The sequence below is a fragment of the Oncorhynchus masou genome, chromosome 2 (genome assembly GCF_036934945.1).
Source record: "Oncorhynchus masou masou isolate Uvic2021 chromosome 2, UVic_Omas_1.1, whole genome shotgun sequence".
In the NCBI taxonomy this organism is placed as follows: Eukaryota; Metazoa; Chordata; class Actinopteri; order Salmoniformes; family Salmonidae; genus Oncorhynchus; species Oncorhynchus masou.
In genome coordinates, this window is record NC_088213.1 from 37,786,018 (window position 1) to 37,804,185 (window position 18,168).

Genomic DNA, 18,168 nt, shown 5'->3' on the forward strand with positions numbered 1-18,168 from the left:
TAAACTGGAATCCAATTCAACACGATTTTGAGCCTCCCCAAAACAAGTGATTCCATTAAAATGCAAATATCCATCTGAAGGGATGTGCATTTTTACCCCAGGTCCACATAGAGAAGGACACTAACATGGCCAGGGTAGGTTAAGGATAGAGGGTCCATCTGTTGAGTACTATAGAAAGAATTGTAGTCCTACGACTCATGGTAAGGAAGATAGCTAGGTGGGACAACCACATCCCCTCTGCATTGTAACTAAGTCGCACTGGATTTATTTATTATTTGCCTTGATTTAACGAGGCAAGTCAGTTAAGAACAAATTCTTATTTATAATGACGGCCTACCGGGGAACAGTGGGTTAAACTGCCTTGTTCAGGGGCATAACGGCAGATTTTTTTTACTTTGTCAACTCAGAGATTCGATCCAGCAACCTTTCAGTTACTGGCCCGACGCTCTAACCACTAGGCACCCTGCCAGCCCAAGAGCGTCTGCTAAATGATTAGAATATAAACGTAAACAGGATGAGGAACAATTATGAAAGGAAGATAGGCAGTGATGCAGAGTGATGCAACCAGAGAGTGAGGGGAAGATAATGGTAGAACATTTAAAAAAAGGATGAAATTAAGCAATTTCATCAAATGAAGGAAGAAAGCGAGGGAGGAGAGAGGGTTGAATTGAGAATCAGCACCACTCCTGACACAGTTACCAGTGCTTGTTTGTTCAGCACAGCCACCATCCACACTGGCCTCACACACTCCATGGCAAAACACCCAACATTCTGCTGTTGTCAAGGTAACCGTTTCTCCGTAAGGCGAAACCCACATTCCAAGGAATTCAAACACTCACTGGCCCGAATCTAAAACGTGTGCTTAAACGTATGTGCTTTCTCCTGGAGAGTTTCTGCTTCCTCTTTAAAGAAATAAGAAAACCCTTTTCAGAATTCAAGAAGAAAGTGAGTATGATAAATGGAGTGAGTTTTGTGGACGAGGAGGTCGATAGGAAATCAAACCTCACCCCGGGGGGGGCAGACACATCCCTGGTCTCCTGTTGATACTGTGTTCTGAAATAACAGACAATAACACTGCCATTTCAAAATGGCCCCTATTTAAACCATAAAGACTTTCTAAATGTCAGGCAGGCAGCAGACATGCACACACATCTTCACTACCATGGCTGAGTGCTTGTTTGTGACTGACTAGCTCACAGACACAATGGGAGGGGTTGATGTGCGCGCCCCCCCCTGGCTGTCTATCACATACACATGCCCTAGTGCAACAGCAGAGGTGGATTGGGGGTCAGTCAGAGAACACACATTATCCCTCCCCATCTTCAGCTCACTAACCATCACATTTATAAAAAAAAAAAAGCGAGGCTTCAGAAATTTCACACAAAAAAATCTAAACCAACCATAGTCTTTCGTAATCTAAAACACAGCAGCGCATTTCACAGTACCAAATCCAACCCCATCTCATTCTACAGCCCATCATCGCCATCACCATGGTGATGTGTACATTGATATTACATCTACCCTCCTCTGCAGAAGCAAAATCAGAGGCTGAATGCCAGGTTGTTAGAATGCCTGTGCAGATTTAGCCATGACATTTAAGACAAATTATTTTCAGATTTGACTGTATTATTCATTGGAGCGTAGCAGTGGAAAGGAAGTTAAACTACAAAGCGTACTTCTCCCATAAAATAATATTCCATGTCTTGACAGGATGTGTGGGTAGCTCTTTACATTAACAATTAAGGGGTTTTAATCCATTTGAACCCAAGGGAAGACAGTGAGACGTCTGTCAGAACAATCAACACTACTATTATTACCAATATTTCATCATTTGACATTGATATGCCCAGAGGAAACCAATAGGTAGAACACACCTGACGAGAGAGGCTACGTGTGTGAGAAAGCATTTTACAATGTGCATTGTCCTCCACCCATCTCCAGCCCTCATGTTGGAGCTGTGATGGCTGCCCTGAAATAGTGAAGTAAACATCTGACTGAGTCACAGCAGAAATGGAGGTGGGAAGGGAACAGCGGTGTGTTTCTGTGGAGCAGCTCACTGCATAAGCAGCCTCACGCACTTAAGATTCTGAGACGAACAGGGCTGCAGGAGCCTTGGCTGGTGCACTGACACAGTCTTCCAATGCAGAGAGAGAGATAGAGAAAGAGTGGCGAGTAAAATGGAATAGAACACGGAGGAGATTTACGAGAGGACGAGCCCTGAAGGATAAAGACTGTCAGCATGCTTCAAGTCGGCTGGAGCATAGCCGAACTGTGCTTGCATTCAATTGAAAAACAAGAAAAAAAGTGTCAAGTCCCGTTTGTCCAGATTGAGACACCTGGGCCAGTATAATTCTGCCTATTTTGAGGAATTAATCAAACATAAATTAATGAAATTTCATTGAGTTAAGTGTTTGCCAAGGAGATCTTAGTCGCGCAATTTTTCATCTGACTAGGATGTTTGGTGCAGTATTTCTTAACATTTGCATGAGGACGAGTTGTCTCTCGTTGAATGACAACACGCACTTTGTTAAAGACTCCCTACAGACTTCGGTTTCCCTCGAGAGAAGAATGTGTGCACAAACATCCGAGAACCTTATCGAAGTCCAAAACAAACAAAAACATAAGAATGTCATCGTAATATAGAGTTGAAGTCAGAAGTTTACATAAACTAGTTTTAATGACTCCAACCACTCCATAAATTTCTTGTTAACAAACTATAGTTTGGGCAAGTCTGGTTCATCCTTGGGAGCAATTTCCAAATGCCTGAAGGTACCACGTTCATCTGTACAAACAATAGTATGCAAGTATAAACACCATGGGACCAGGCAGCCATCATACCGCTCAGAAAGGAGATGCGCTCTGTCTCCTAGAGATGAACGTACCTTGGTGTGAAAAGTGCAAATCAATCCCAGAACAACAGCAAAGGACCTTGTGAAGATGCTGGAGGAAACCGGTACAAAAGTATCTATATCCACAGTAAAACGAGTCCTATATCTGCATAACCTGAAAGGCCGCTCAGCAAGGAAGAAGCCACTGCTCCAAAACCGCCATAAAAAAAGACAGACTATGGTTTGCAACTGCACATGGGGACAAAGATTGTACTTTTTGGAGAAATGTCCTCTGGTCTGATGAAACAAAAATAGAACTGTTTGGCCATAATGACCACCGTTATGTTTGGAGGAAAAAGGGGGAGGCTTGCAAGCCGAAGAATACCATCACAACCGTGAAGCATGGGGATGGCAGCATCATGTTGTGGGGGTGTTTTGCCGCAGGAGGGACTGGTGCAATTCACAAAATAGATGCATCATGAGGGTGGAACAATTTGTGGATATATTGAAGCAACATCTCAAGACATCAATCAGGAAGTTAAAGCTTGGTCGCAAATGGGTCTTCCAAATGGACAATGACCCCAAGCATACTTCCAAAGTTGTGGCAAAGTGGCTTAAGGACAACAAAGTCAAGGTATCGGAGTGGCCATCATAAAGCCCTGACCTCAATCCTATAGAAAATGTGTGGGCAGAACTGAAAAAGCGTGTGCGAGCAAGGAGGCCTACAAACCTGACTCAGTTACACCAGCTCTGCCAGGAGGAATGGGCCAAAAAGGCTACCCAAAGCTTTTGACCCAAGTTAAATCATTTAAAGGCAATGCTACCAAATACTAATTGAGTGTATGTAAACTTCTGACCCACTGGGAATGTGATGAAAGAAACAAATCATTCTCTCAAATATTATTCTGACATTTCACATTCTTAAAATAAAGTGGTGATCCTAACTGACCTGAAACAGGGAATTTTTACTAAGATTAAAATGTCATTAATTGTGAAAAACTGAGTTTAAAATGTATTTGGCTAAGGTGTACGTAAACTTCCGACTTCAACTGTATGCAAACTCTTCTGAACTGTATCGGCTGGGGAGCATGCGGGCGCCTTAAGAGTGACATTAAGATGAGAAAGGAAAGTGACGTGAGGCAAACAGTGACAAGCTTCTCAGAAACCCATAAGATGGCCTAAGTATGATAGGTTATAATAGCAGCAATCAAAGACTCCCCTCACCCAAGTATACAGGAACTGAGGTGGCCAATTACCCTAAACAGACACCAAAGTATAAAAAAAAGGAAAAAAAGATAATTCCTCCAATTCGAAGATTTCATTTTCTCACTGATGTAAGATCTGCTGCTAGAGAGCCGACCTGACCGCTTCAAGGACCATTATGTTTGCCATTTCCTGTTCCCATGGCAGCAAAGGCAGAGGGGTTTCGATGATGGCCGAGTGAATCTGAAGATGGGAGGGAGGTGCAGGCAGCAGCACATGGCACATCATCCCCACACAGCCACCCTAAATAAATCCTGCATGACGACTGCCCATAGCCATCCACCCACTCACCAGCTCTCTCTCAGCCAGGCAGCCAGACACAACCAATTCATCTAATCTGCTGCTACACCAGCCTACTTACAGGACATGGACATAAGTCATTGGTTTCTGCACCACAGGTATTATGGTTGTTTAAGCACAGTCAACACTTCTCCCTCATCAAGGCAGTATGGGTCGTGTGCCAATGTGCTCTGAAGGGGATTTCCATTCCCATAGCTTTGAGAGGCACGCCGTCTCTGGCCGGCGTCTCACTGTAATGGGAGCTGACCACCATGGCTATTGGCTAGCTGTGGGTGTCAGGTGTTTGTGTGGGGGGCGGAGAAGGCATTTCAGAGGATCTCAGTCCTCTGTTGGGCCTCTGTGTCACTTCCAATCCTCTCCCATCAGCCAGGAGCCAAACTACCAGCCACCAACCCCCCCACCCCCCCACCCCCCCCCTCTACCAGACACGGTCCCTGTGATTTGTCCTCTTAGGAAACCTGTCTGCCCAGGAGAAGTGGATATGCATGAATAAAGGCTGGGCAGAAATTACTTCCAAATCCACAGGGGATGGGGAACATTTGTGTGGCAGTATGCATGTACATGCTTGTGTGTGTGTGTGCAAGTCTGTGTGTGTGGTCACTACTGAAGGGTCTATTCAGTTCTGCTTCCCAAGTACCACCTGGAAGATGAAGCATTGAAAACATCAGATTGCAGCTACAGCCAACCACACAGCTGGGCTGTGTTCCTGTATGCAACCAGCCATAACAGGCTTCTAACAGGCAGAGGCCACGCTTAAGGCCGTGGTGGTCAGTCTCACTTCCCCTCTTGAGCACTGGTCGTGCTGGGCATGGGGCCTGGGGCCTGGTTGTGGGACAGATGCATCAACTTCCTGTTCTCACAGGCAGGGCTGTCATGCAGCACTGTCCAAACACCACAGCTAGGCTTGATAGGCTGTCAGTAGAGAACGCAATAACCCTTCTTAACAACCCTCTCCAATATCATCCTGTGCTCATACCGCCTCACTCTCTTAAGTGCACACACACATTCAGGTTAATACACGTTCATGCTTGAATCGTATGTCAACATACTGTTCCTTTTTTATTAGAGGGAAATCAATTGTGACATCCCGAAAAGACATGTCAACTGCCGAAAAAAACAACAACACTTTAGCCAAAATAAAAATATTCTATGTTGCAGTGGTCTTTTTAAGTGGTAAGAATCAGTATTACACGGCAGTGTCAAATGAAAAGCGAAGAGCTCACAGCAGGTAGCAGGTTGAGGCCTGAAGAGTAATAGGCCATTTCTTCACAATCTAAGTCCATATGTCATCAGCAGCACCATGGCCCCTTCTTCTAAACCTTCCACTGCCATGAAACACACACACACACTACATGGCTGCAGCATCCCAACGAGCACAGATGAATCTGAGGTTGCTAAAGAAATGCTTCAAAGCGCACCCTACAGAGGCTTTGATCACCCAAGATGAAGAGTGATGTCTCTCCACCTCACATTTGATGTGACGCATACCTGGCATTCTCTCACTGAAGGAGAAGTGAACTTTCACAGCCTTTCACTCATTATAGAGCATTTACATGGTGCAGAGGCACTGTAGGAAACCTATGACTTGGCAAACCAAGCATTGCAGAAACAGTGGGGAGGGAAAATGCTAGTACCGCATAGCCCCTCCCCCAAACACAGACACGCTAGTGTGTGTGTGTGTGTGTGTGTGTCACAGTGATTTACTCAATGAAGGAAACGAGGCAAACATTTAGCTCCAACGCCCTTCACTTCCGGTGAACAGCGCTTCCTGAAGAACTTGAGCTATGCATAGGTAGAGTGCCCTTCCAACTGTGTGAGGGAGTATAGCAGCACCTTAAGCAGAGACACTAACTAGCTAGACCAACCTGTGCAGAAAATGTGTTTGTAGTGATGTGACTCCAATTATCGATTTGTGAAGTTGAAAAAGCGGGGTGGTTTTTGCGCTAGGTAGCTTTAGTCGGCTGTACCTGCATTTAAAAGTTCAGTATTTCACCCTATAGCTTATTCTCTTACTTCCATGACTGATCAAAACTCATTTTCTCATTCTCTCTCGTGTCTGTGCAGCAGACATACACTACCAGTCAAAAGTTTTAGAACACCTACTCATTCAAGGGTTTGTCTTTATTTTAAAATGTTTTACATTATTATTTAATAATGAAGACATCAAAACTATGAAATAACATATATGGAATCATGTAGTAACCAAAAAAGTGTGAAACAAATCTAAATTATTTTATATATGAGATTCTTCAAAGTAGCCACCCTTAGCCTTGTTGACAGCTTTGCACACTCTTGCCATTCTCTCAAGCAGCTTCATGAGGTTGTCACCTGAAATGCATTTCAATTAACAAGTGTACCTTCTTAAAAGTTCATTTGTCGAATTTCTTTCCTTCTTCATGCATTTGAGACAATCAGTTGTGTTGTGACAAGGTAGGGGGATAAACAGAAGATAGTCCTATTTGGTAGTTCATTAGAGTTACCAGCCTCAGAAATTGCAGCCCAAATAAATGCTTCAGAGTTCAAGTAACAGACAACAACATCAACTGTTCAGAGGAGACGGCGTGAAAATCAGGCCTTCGTGGTCGAATTGCTACAAAGAAACCACTAAAGAACACCAATAAGAAGAGACTTTCTTGGGACAAGAAACATGAAAAATGGACATTAGACCAGTGGAAATGTGTCCTTTGGTCTGGAGTCCAAATGGGCGATTTTTGGTTCCAACCGCCGTGTCTTTGTGAGACGCGGTGTTGGTGAACGGATGATCTCCGCATGTGCATTTCCCACCGCAAATCATGGAGGAGGAGGTGTTATTGTGTGGGGGTGCTTTGCTGGCAACCCTGTTTGTAATGTATTTAGAATTCAAGGCACACTTAACCAGCATGGCTACCACAGCATTATGCTGCAATAAGCCACCCCATCTGGTTTTGGCTTTGTGGGACTATCATTTGTTTTCAACAGGACAATGACCCAACACACCTCCAGGCTGTGTAAGGGCTATTTGACCAAGAAGGAGAGTGATGGAGTGCTGCATCAGATGACCTGACCTCCACAACACTCCAACCAATTTGAGATGGTTTGGGCTGAATCTGACAACAGAGTGAAGGAAAAGCAGTATTCAAGTGCTCAGCATATGTGGGAACTCCTTCAAGACTGTTAGAAAAGCATTCCAGGTTAAGCTGGTTGAGAGAATGCCAAGAGTGTGCAAATCTGACATCAAGGCAAAGGGTGGCTATATGAAGAATCTCTAATATAAAATATATTTTGATTTGTTTAACACTTTTTGAGTTACTACATGACTCCATAGTTTTGATGTCTTCACTATTAGTCCACAATGTAGAAAACAGTAAAAAGAAAAACCTTGAATGAGGTGTTCAAATCGCAATAAAAATCCCAGAATCAAAATACATATAGAATCATGAGAATTGCAATATCTTATTGTGAGGTCCCTGGCAATTCCCGGCCCTCGTTGTTTGTATGTGTGGTTCGGGAGGGTGTATGTTTAGCTAGCATGACTGTGCATGACATGGCCACACCTGTCTGTCCTGGGCCTAGCCAGGAATGCAGATAAGCATGACTGACTGACAGTAGAGAGAGGGGGAGCAGCAGGCCTCGACCCTGTGAAGTTCTCAGTGGGTGGCAGGTCTGTGCTCTTACTGCACTTTCAAGTGCTCCAAAAAATAACCCTGTTACACACAATTGAATAATTAATTATGTGAAACATTCATAATAGAATAGCCTTAAATAGACCGCAATAGCCTTCAAAAAGATTTCAATGTGAGCCCTGCAACTGGAATGGTTCTCTAAAAGTGTACCGAAAGTGCCACCTGAAATTTCCGGTTTTCAATTTCACACCATCGGAGTATCCAAGATTTTCAAAATCTCCTGTGGTACGTTCAAAACAAGACATCATTCCAAGAAATTAGCATGGAATTTCAAACCTATGGCAGAGTACAGCATGTTAGGCATTCTAAATGGAAAATAACACCTGTGCCATAATTGTACGTGAAAAATAGCATTGGAAACAATCCCTTGCATACATAATTAGCAAGTAATAAATTGTTCTGTCCTACATACTCCAGCAAAATAAGGCTGGTGTGTTTCTATAAAAAAGCAACACTACCGAGTGAAGTCTGACACATGTAGGACAAATAATGAAAGTAGGCTTACATTTGGCAGTAGGAGCATTAGTGTCCAAACACACGCATGACTAACATTCTTAAGTTTAAGTTTGGAACCACCAAGATGCCTCCAAGAGCTGACCGGCTGGCCAAACTGACCAATCGGAGGAGAAGGGTCTTGGTCAGGGAGGTGGCAAAGAATCCAATGGTCACTCTATGGCGATGGGAGAAGCCTGCTGAAGGACAACCATCTCTGCAGCACTCCACCAATCAGGCCTTTATGGTAGAGTGGCCAAACGGAAGCCACTCCTCAGTAAATAGGCACGACAGCCCACTAGGAGTTTGCCAAGAGGGACCTAAAGGATTCTCAGACCATGAGAAACAAGGTTCTCTGGTCTGATGAAACCAACATTGTCCTCTTTAACCAAAATGCCAAGCATCAAATGTGGAGGAAACCAGGCATGCTCATCATCTGGCCAATATCATCCCTGTTCCCACATGCTCCCACATGCTTCAAGAGGGCCACCATTGTTCCTGTTCCCAAGAAAGCTAAGGTAACTGAGCTAAAGGACTACCGCCCCGTAGCACTCACTTTCGTCATCATGAAGTGCTTTGAGAGACTAGTCAAGGACCATATCACCTCCACCCTACCTGACACCCTAGACCCACTCCAATTTGCTTACCACCCAAATAGGTCCACAGACGATGCAATCTCAACCACACTGCCCTAACCCTCTGGATAAGAGTAATACCTATGTGAGAATGCTGTCCATCGACTACAGCTCGGCATTTGGGAGACACACCAAACATGTGGAAGAAGGTGCTCTGGTCAGATGAAACCAAAATTGAACTTTTTGGCAACAATGCAAAACGTTATGTTTGGCGTAAAAGCAACACAGCTCATCAACCTGAACACACCATACCCACTGTCAAACATGGTGGTGGCAGCATCATGGTTTGGGCCTGCTTTTCTTCAGCAAGGACAGGGAAGATGGTTAAAATTGATGGGAAGATGGATGGAGCCAAATACAGGACCATTCTGGAAGAAAACCTGATGGAGTCTGCAAAAGACCTGAGACTGGGACGGAGATTTGTCTTCCAACAAGACAATGATCCAAAACATAAAGCAAAATCTACAATGGAATGGTTCAAAAATAAACATATCCAGGTGTTAGAATGGCCAAGTCAAAGTCCAGACCTGAATCCAATCGAGAATCTGTGGAAAGAACTGAAAACTGCTGTTCACAAATGCTCTCCATCCAACCTCACTGAGCTCGAGCTGTTTTACAAGGAGGAATGGGAAAAAATGTCAGTCTCTCGATGTGCAAAACTGATAGAGACATACCCCAAGCGACTTACAGCTGTAATCGCAGCAAAAGGTGGCGCTACAATGTATTAACTTAAGGGGGCTGAATAATTTTGCACGGCCAATTTTTCAGTTTTTGATTTGTTAAAAAAGTTTGAAATATCCAATAAATGTCGTTCCACTTCATGATTGTGTCCCACTTGTTGTTGATTCTTCACAAAAAAAATACAGTTTTATATCTTTATGTTTGAAGCCTGAAATGTGGCAAAAGGTCGCAAAGTTCAAGGGGGCCGAATACTTTCGCAAGGCACTGTATCTTTATGTACATATTCATTATCCCTTTACACTTGTGTGTATAAGGTAGTAGTTTTGGAATTGTTAGGTTAGATTACTCGTTGGTTATTACTGCATTGTCGGAACTAGAAGCACAGGCATTTCGCTACACTCGCATTAACATCTGCTAACCATGTGTATGTGACAAATAAATTTGATTTGATTTTTTGATTACAGTGAAGCATGGTGGTGGCAGCTTCAGGCTGAGGGGACGTTTTTCAGTGGCAGGGACTGGGAGACGAGTCAGGCTGGACAACGATGAACGGAGCAAAGTACAGCGATCCTTGATGAAAACCTCCTCCAGAGCGCTCAGGACATCAGACTGGGGCGAATGTTCAACTTCCAGGACCACGACCCTAAGCACTCACATGACAATGCAGGAGTGGCTTCGGGACACGTCACTGAATGTCCGTGCCAAAGCACGGACATCTCTGAAGTGACCTTTTAATAGCTTTGCAGTGACGCTCCCCATCCAACATGACAGGGCTTGAGAGGACCTGCAGAGAAGAAATGGGAGAAACTCACCAAATACAGGTGGGCCAAGCTTGTAGTGTCACACCTAAAAAGACTTAAGGCTGTAATCACTGCCACGGGTACTTCAACAAAGTACTGAGTAAAGGGTCGGAAAGCTGTCGTCAAGGCAAGTGTGATATGGTTTTAATTTGAATATATATGCAAAAGTTTCCACAAACCTGTTTTGCTTTGTCATTATGGGGTATTGTTGGTGTAGATTGATGAGGGAACATTTTTTTTAAATACATTTTAGAATAAGGCTGTAATGTAAGAAAATGTGGAAAAGGTCAAGGGGTCTGAGTACTTTCCGAAGGCACTGTATGAGAAACTTTAGGAAAAACAGGTGTATCAACCAGCACCTCAGTCAGCAGGTGTTGACTATCTATAGACTCAAACACCACTAACAGGTTTGAAGGGCAGTTGGCTTGGCTGCAAGAGGAAACAGTATTTGGGTGCAAAACAAACTGAAGCATGCTTTAACCTTAGTAGGAAATATGCAAGGCAATCTCAACAGTCAGGTGAAGGTACTCACAGGGCAAGTAGGACAAACATAAACCTCTCCAAACAAACAGCTCCGCACATGTAGAAAAACACCAACCCAACACAAGTCACAGGCAAACCCCCCACCAGACAGAGCCTCTAAAAATCACTGTTACACTTCACAAAAGGCACTCAAAAACAATCCTGAAAAGCTAGCTATATCAACCAAGTCATATGACACACTGGCCTCGTTTGTCTGAAACACAGTTGTCTATCAAACCCTAAAACGAGTAACAGAAAGTTCCTGTGTGCAGGCTTAGGTTTAACATCCAAGATCACAGTGTGACACCCATTAGAACGGGAAGGACTGAATGCAATGCATAATAACAACCAGAATATAGGCTAGTGGAAATAAGCCAGAAGATATGGTGGAAACAATGTGATGAAAGAATCATAACAAATGTGTGGTTAAAATACATTGGCAATGTGCAAAGCACAAAAGCAAACAAGAACTTCAGCTGCTAATTGTTATAAAGAGATTGACCAACAAACAAACTCCCCAAATCAAAGCTTGGTTGTATATTTTTTTGTTTGTTATGGCGGAGTGATGAAAATGTCCTTGGTGGTCAAAGGAGGGTGCTTACGGCCTTTGTGTGATGTATATGGCACCACGGCTGGTGAAAACAAAGTGTCATAGACCTCTTTGGTCTTTGGTTAGGTATGCTTTTCTGTCACGCACTGCCCCACGTCACCCTCCCCCTTCCTGTCGCTGCATTTCAATGTAAATGGACCGATTGAATGGCTGCAGCTGCCCCATCAAAAGGACAGCAGAGCTGAAGGCCCCAGTGATTGAGATTCAGCCAGGCCACACTCCCCCACTCACCCCATCACCACAAGGACAGGGGAGATATGAGCCCACAACCCACAGGAAACTCAACTGGCTACTGCTCTAATTCTCTGGCACAACTCTAGCCAGTAGCTTAAACCCATTTCTAAAATGGCAGTCCTCCTCCCAAGCATGTTTTTTTGTGATCGAGAGGCATTTCAAACGCTGGATAAAACCCTGCTCACTTAGAACTTGAGCAGCTGAGAGGGAGAGGGGAAAAAAAGAGAGTATGAAACATTTAGGAGTGAGGAGGAGTGATTGAGGCAAGGCAAGCGTTTCCATGTGAGCCGAGCTTGGTCTCCCTCCACCCAGACAGGACAGAGCAGCAGAGGACACGTCAGTGCTCTCCTCTTTCAGGGGCTCACAGGCAGTGTCTGAAGAACTGGCCGGCCAGGCCAACTACCAAAGGACATTCTCAGTGCCACGTATGGATAATACATCACGCAGTCCTCAGCACATCCGATCAAAACACCAACTGTTGTCTTCAGCTTTACACCCCCCCCCCCCGTGATCTTTCCCAGCTCACATCTGCCCACGTTAGCAAAGCTGAAGCCTCCCCCACACTCGACACAGTAACAGCTCTCTCACACGCAAACAACTTCTTGAACATAAAATGCTGGACCTTTTGGGAGGAAATACACAAAAGTACAACAGTATCCATCTGTAAACAAGGAAGCAAAAGCCTATCTTTGAATTGTTTGCTTCATGACAATGTTTGGAAACAATAACACTGCGTGCCTCTCAATTGGAGGTTGACCGATTATGATTTTTCAACGCCGATACTGATTATTGGAGGACCAAAAAAGCTGATAGCGATTAAAATCGGCCGATTTTCTTTTTCATTTGTAACAATTACAACAATACTGAATGAACACTTATTTTAACTTACTATAATACATCAATAAAATCAATTTAGCCTCAAATAAATAATGAAACATGTTCAATTTGGTTTAAATAATGCAAAAACAAAGTGTTGGAGATGAAAGTAATATGTGCAATATGTGCCATGTAAAAATGTGTGCCGTGTAAAAAAAGCTAACGTTTAAGTTCCTTGCTCAGAACATGAGAACATGAAAGTTGGTGGTTCCTTTTAACATGAGACTTCAATATTCCAAGGTAAGAGGTTTTAGGTTGTAGTTAATATAGTATTTATAGGACTATTTCTCTCTATACCATTTTTATTTCATATACCTTTGACTATTGGAAATTCTTATAGGCACTATAGTATTGCCAGTGTAACAGTATAGCTTCCATCCCCCTCCTCTCCCCTACCTGGGCTCGAACACATTGACAACAGCCACACTCGAAGCAGCGTTACCCATCGCTCCACATAAGCCTTGCAGCGCAAGGGGAATAACTACTCCAAATCTAAAAGCGAGTGACGTTTGAAACGGTATTAGCGCACACCCAGCTAACTAGCTAGCCATTTCACATTGGTTACACCAGCCATTAGGCTTAAAGTCAAACAGCTCTGTGCTTGCGAAGAGCTGCTGGCAAAACGCACGATAGTGCTGTTTGAAAGAATGATTACAGGCCGGTTGCTGCTCAGTCAGACTGCTCTATCAAATCAGACTTAATAATAACATAATAACAGACAGAAATACGAGCCTTTGGTCATTAATATGGTCGAATCCAGAAACTATCATTTCGAAAACAAAACGTTTATTATTTCAGTGAAATACGTAACCGTTCGGTATTTTATTTAACGAGTGGCATCCATAAGTCTAAATAATTTTGTTACATTGCACAACCTTCAATGTTTTGTCATAATTACGTAAAATTCGGGCAAATTAGTTCGCAATGAGCCAGGCAGCCAAAACTTTTGCATATTCCCGTGACTCTGCGTGCAATGAACGCAAGAGAAATGACACAATTTCACCTGGTTAATATTGCCTGCTAAACTGGATTAGTAGTTATAACTAGTGATTATGATTGAGTTTCATTTTTAATGCTAGCTAGCAATTTACCTTGGCTTCTACTGCATTCGTGTAACAGGCAGGCTCCTCGTGGATTGCAATGGTTAAAACGTTGGTCTAGTTAACTGTACGATTGCAAGATTGGATCCCCTGAGCTGACAAGGTGAAAATATGTCGTTCTGCCCCTGGACATGGCAGTTAATCCACCATTCCTAGGCCGTCATTGAAAATAAGAATGTGTTCTGAACTGACTTGCCGAGTTAAATAAATAAAGGTATAAAAAATCAATTAAAAAAAATTTAAAATCGGAAATCGGCACCCAAAAATACAGATTTCCGATTGTTATGAAAACTTTAAATCGCCCTAATTAAATCGGCCATTCCGATTAATCGGCCAACCTCTACTCTCAATAACAACATGTTCCACTTCAAGTGTGCCCTTATCAAAAGATCAAAAACAAAACTGTTCAGTTGTTTTAAAAATGTAGCAAACAAGAGGATGCGAGACCCGTTCCCTTTGATCTATAAGAGTCAGGGAAGAAATATTATCAAAAGTGCTGCAGTGGAAGATGAGTAAAATCTGTGACTAGGAGAGGATGCATCAGACACAGGACTATCCAAACTCCAAATGAGGCTTCCCTGTCCGTGGAGCAGAGCAGGGAGAATGGGACACAGCCATGTTGTTATCTTTTGCGCGCGTGCGTGTGTGTGGAGGGGAAGCAATTTCAAAAGGGGGTTAAATGGCATTTGACAGTCCAGAGAGATTGCGCTAGTTGGGCGAAGGCTGGAAAAGATTTACATTGCAAAGAAAAAAAGTGAACACAAGAGAAGCAGGAGTAGACATCCTTGTTTACTGAAAGACCAACACTCAGCACTGGGGGAGAGTTTGGTAGGAAGGAACCAGACCGTGTGAGGACTGTATTCTCCCTGTGCCTACACACGATGGATTTTTCTTTCCCCAGTTCAACTAGAAAAAAAGTAGGTTACCTCAACAACACGCACCATACTGCTGCTTATGTCAGGCACTGTGATTACAGTGGGCCCAGAATGTTGCATCAACAAAATGCAAAAGCTAGCCACATTCTATGGACGCAGAAGCTTCTGGAATATTGCTGGCCAATGTGGAACACTGGCTATACCCTAATGCTGTCCACAGTACTGGTGGGGCCAACTACTGGGACGACTGGGATTCTCATCAGCTCATAACACAAAACGTTCCTTCCCACATTCAAACATGTCGCCTGGAACCAGAGTAAACAAAAATTTAAAAAAACATTATGATTCAAGATCCAACACCTTGTCAGAGCTATGACTCAATCCAATGGAAACGGTTGCCTGGGTATAAACATTGTTAATCTTTAGGTGAGCAGTGTAAGCCTTGCGTGACATATCAAGTGTGGGGGCAATGCAGCTACTGCACACTGACCTCAGGGCAAAAGCGTAGAAAGAGGATGTGGTGGGACGAATGACAGACAGTCTCAGTACTGATGTTATGCTGTGTCTTTCCTGCACTGCAGGTTTAGATAGTCGCACAGAGCAGCGTAAACACAGTAGAGGGCTGCAAGATGGAGGATGTACAGACTTGCGGAAGCTCTGCCACTCTCCTCTACACAAGACATAACATGTCAAACTGAGCAAGGCCGACCAATCCAGACTGCCAGAGAGGTATTGTGAAGGGACACTCAACGTTCCCCACAGGGATTTATATTTCTGCCCTGTTATGAGCCTGCCTGACAGTGCTGAAGGTGTCACATTACACACTGTGTAGGCAGGAGAGGGCACAGAGGGACCATGTCAAATAGTGGCACTGCCATGACCACAAATAGGCTAAAACTCAGGAGACTTGGGCCAGAACACTACAGGAACCACAGTCTCTGGACCTGAGTAAAAGAGGCTCACTTAGGCAGCTGAAGACAAGGCACACCGGATGGCACAGATTGGCTCCCTTGAACAGGAAATCCCAGCTCCCAACACAGCTCCTGACCTCACTGACCCAGGCAGGACACAATTTCCTGTCTCAGACTTACACACTACAACAGGACACTGTGGTGAAAATCTCCATCTTGGCTATAAAGTTCTCCAAAACCTCACCCTAAAGCTGAAACTAACATTGGGAGTAAACATTGCGTAATGTGTGTTGTACCAGGGTACTAGAGCTACTTATTGATTTAATATATCCAACAGAGCCAAGTTGTATTTACATCAAAAATGAAGAGAGAAGAAGTTGCAAAATAACTACAGAAACTAAGAGACATGAAATTGGTGCTTCCAGCGTCTTGACTAAGGTGGTGGGGGATTACATGCATTGCTGCGTCTGCAATGAATTTCAACGTGAACGCCCAACAAGCTGAAGAGCTCAGAGTATCTCTGTAAGAAAATACAGCCAGCAGCTCCACTGCAGTGTTTTCAACAGAACTGATACTGCACCAAAACGTTATCAACCACAGTCTACTCCAAGTACAGTAGTCGTCTGTTGGGAATATTGCCCTTCTTTTCATGCTCTCCCACAACCAGAAGCCAAAGCCTTACTGTTGTGACTTCTTGTTGACTTAATTTGCATACCATTCCACAGCCACTCAAATGGTAGAGCCTGTCAAGCAAAGGTATTGGGTCTACTATAGGAATTAATTCGAAAACACTGCACATCTGCATTACTTTGATGACAACCATAATGATATTCTTGTTAGGAAAGTGTAAATGACACATTTCCCAGTAACTATGTTAATACATTACAGTAAAACATTCTAATCAAATTACAAATCCTGGATCCATGGACCATGAGTCGACTAGGAAAATAACAAATCGAGGAGAAGTCCAGCAACTTTGGAGAACACTAACGTTAATGTATTATTATTATTAAGTCCTAGCTGATCTCACCACTGCATTACACATCAACATAACTAATTATTTCATCATATCTCGGTGTATTTTTTCAAAAATAAATCAGCAGATGAGTTGTTTGAAATAACGTCACTGGCAGTGATACAACGTCCCTTGAACACATGGTGTTATTATTTTTTATAAACAACAAAATAGATCAATCGCCTGAAGAGAAGTGTAGGCTATTACATGGATGGCACCGAAGATTTTCAAATACATTTGAGAGTATATCCCAACTACCTATGCAACGAAATATCTAGCTATAACATCAAGAGGATCTGTAGGTCAACAAACTACTGGCAGGCTAGTATACCACGGGCTTCGCCTAGATTAAGCCCTTACTTGTCATCTTGCTAGTTAAACGCGTACTGTTACGCAGTTAGAATGCTGGACTGGGGGAGGGGTGGGGGTCAGCTAGCTTCATAACACATTTCTTCGACTCGAGCATGAAGCCATGTTATCTAGTTAGCTAGACAGCTACGGCTAACGGTATAACTAGCTAGTATATCTAGTTCACTAACAAACACAGCTAGCTAGCCAACTAATGTTATTGCGTCTTACCTTCAACGGAATCTGAGTTACGTCGAGAAGCTTATCCCCGATATTCCTGTCCGATGCTTGTTTTTCCCATTTGAGGCCCTCTGGTTCAGCAATCTGCCGTCCGTAGACATCCAATAAATACTGCAAACATCTCAGTTGTAAATCAGACTACTTGAAGCTAACGTTAGCAAGCTAGGCTAGTTAGCTAGCTAATATTTCTAGGCTAGTGCTAACTAGCTTGCTAATTCCTGAACACCAACAATCGACACATACAGCTTAAAATCTTCTCGAAAACGTCCTTGTACAATTTTTATTTTGTGACCATGGTCTGAAATGAAGATTTGTATGCCCAAGAATCAAAACTGGAGCCTTGAGAGGTCAACTTAAAGTAGCTAAAAACGATATTTTGTTTCGGCTTAATATTCTTTAAACTACCCCTTGCAAACTGTTTCCAAACGGGCTTTGGCTTCGATATGGGGCTGAAGGAAAGAGAAAGATGCCAAATGAAACACTGATTGTGATTGGCTCTTGAATGTGGGCGGGTACTATTTGTGCACCGATGAAACTGGCGCCATTATGGATCAAATCAATGTACCAAATCTACATTGACACAATAATCTGAAGGCGCGAACATGGTTGACCGAGTACTTCAGTTTCCATGTTTGGGGACCCATCTCCATTATACAGTTGGGAGAAAAGCAAAGGAAATGGAGTACGAAGGCTGGATGCACTTGATTGATCTCGCCCAGCGTGATGGAGTAAGACATCTCTTATCGTGTTATTATTCACGTGAACAAACATATTAT

At 43.3% G+C, this 18,168-nt stretch overlaps 1 protein-coding gene across 1 annotated transcript in view; it reads right to left on the reverse strand.

Moving 5' to 3' along the window:
• The window catches only part of LOC135504466 (ankyrin repeat domain-containing protein 11-like), a 138,713-nt gene extending 120,900 nt beyond the window's left edge, over window positions 1-17,813 (reverse strand). Inside the window, 1 exon segment of the mRNA XM_064923089.1 lies at window positions 17,384-17,813. The gene's annotated coding sequence lies outside the window, so the exon portion shown is untranslated.
• Window positions 17,814-18,168: the final 355 nt, after the last annotated feature.